The sequence below is a fragment of the Myotis lucifugus genome, unplaced genomic scaffold (genome assembly GCF_000147115.1).
Source record: "Myotis lucifugus unplaced genomic scaffold, Myoluc2.0 scaffold_151, whole genome shotgun sequence".
Lineage (NCBI taxonomy): Eukaryota > Metazoa > Chordata > Mammalia > Chiroptera > Vespertilionidae > Myotis > Myotis lucifugus.
This window is the reverse complement of record NW_005871199.1, coordinates 1,018,568-1,020,920: the sequence shown is the minus strand read 5'-3', so window position 1 is coordinate 1,020,920 and position 2,353 is coordinate 1,018,568.

Here is a 2,353-nt window from a genome sequence, read left to right as displayed (position 1 = left end):
ACTCCAAGTCCCCCTCGCCAAGCTCCAGGCTTTCACCAAGTCACCACCCTAATCAAAATCTTCATACCCGTTCCACACTCACAGCTCAAAGACAGGGCTTTCAAACATTCCTTTAGAACCATTTCTTAAAGTGAAGCCTTACGGGGGAGCTGATATATGAAAAATGTGGAGCTCTGGCTGAAATGGGGTACGGGGCCAGGAGACTCCCCCACTGAGCCAGCACCCCGCTATGGGAAACTCTCTAAGCCACCTGTGGGGCTTCACTAGAGCTTTTGTAGTTTGCAGATCTGTTATATTGTAAATCAGGAGACGCCTTAATCAATAAGCCAAATTTATTTGGAGTCCTTTTCATTGCGATAGCGCTAGCGGGCCCAGAGGAAATCTTGCTTCTCAAATTCTGGGGCCCAATATGGTGGAAGTCTTTCCTATTTATATGTTTTTCAGCTCTTTGTTTTCCAAATTTGGAATGAGACTTCCAGGCCTTCTGAGAAAAAGTCCTACGTGCTGGGACAGGGCCGTGAGACCGTATCTCAGGGCCTGGCCTGGCGCCAGCACGACAGCTCTGTCTGGGGTAGAGTTTACGGCCTCTCTGGAATGGGGAGTATCTTATTTTCCCTGTTATTTAAGCAAACAAACGTTTACAGAAGCCAGACTAGCAGGGTTAAATTTTAAACAGCAGTTTTTACCCACGATGGAGGTTACTATGCTTCAGATCCTATCAAATTGGCTAAAAGTTTTTCAAATGATACTGCCTAAGGCTGTCCATGCCGGGAAAGGCTGCTCTCCCTTCCTGCTAATAGGAAGTGTGAATTGCTAATGCCTTGGTGGAAAGTAATATAGCAATAGCTACTTAAATTAAATATGTATATGTCCTTCAACCAAGCAGTTTCACTCCTGGGATTCTGTACTAATGAAATAAAAGCATCAGTCCTTTAGAATGTGAATACTAGGTGTACCGGTTAATAATGCGGATTTTTTTCACTAGATGGAGTTACACATATGTTGATTGAATATATATATATACACATATATATATATATATATACATATATATAGGATTTGATATGTATGCAATTTTGTTGTGTTGACAACAGCTTCAAAACTTCAGATGTCAAATTTTCTGAAGGTGTTAATATCATAGATATTTTTACGCTTAAAAATGTTGAATTTCATGCCAAAAAAAGAGCATTTGCGGGAAGTTTTAATTCATTACTTTATTTTGAAGAAAAGTGCTATCGATGGACATTACTTTGAATAAAGCATTTTTGATGTTTCTCTTGAAATTATCGTGTTTTCTTTGGATTACAAAATCTGAATTATTAAGCGATTAACAGTTAATCCTCATTTTTAACCGGTTAGTAGTTAATCCACACTATTAACCAGTTAATAATTAAGCTGCATTATTAGGGTTAATAATTCAGATTTTTTAATCAAAGAAAACACAATAATTTCAAGAGAAACATCAAAAGTGCTTTATTCAAAGTAATGTCCATCACTAGCTACACATTCCCCCATCTTTCAGGTAATTTGTGGATACCATCCCAATAGAACTGTTCTTGTTTTGAGGCAGACCATTCAGAGACCCAATTTTCCACTTCATCATACGTTTTGAAGTGCTGCTCAGAAAGTGTGTGTACCATCTATCGGAACAAGTGGTCATCTGAAGGAGCAATACAACAAAATAGCATACATATCAAATAGCATTTAGATCAACATATGTGTAACTCCATCTATTGAAAAAATCTGCATTATTAACCTCCACTCACACATCCACACCCCCTCCAAAATACCCTTAAATATAACCTCAAAGCCAACAAAAGATTTGCTATTTGTTCGGGGGGTTGATTTATTGTTTAAATTCATGCTCCTGTCCCCCCTCAGTGCTGTGGATGTGCCTGGTTCTTGGTTTAGCAGGGGGGCTGTGCACGTTTGTTGATTCTCTTCAAACTCTTGGCTGGCTCACCAGCAGATCTGTGAAAATGAAGAGGTGGCGGCCTTCCCTGAGCCCTCCCCTCAGCAGTGGGTCCTTGCCCACAGAAACAACCCCTCCTCCCTCTTTGTATGAAGGTCCTCTTGGCTCTGCAAGCAGGATGGGGAGGGACAGGATGCAGATTTTATTTGTCTTTGCAAACCGCCTTCCTTCATGGACTTGTTCATCGGAGGTGTGTCTTGCATGCAGTGGAGTTGCTTTATTTGGGGGTTGGTTGCTAGAAGCCAAAAGATCCCCTTGACATTTCCTAGGCGTCCACGCCCTGTCCTCCTCTTCCCAGGAAAGTCTCCCTCATGGCCAGGGTTGTGGTGCCACCAGCTTTGGCCTCTCCTCAGGGGTTCAAGAAAACGAACCCCAACTCTC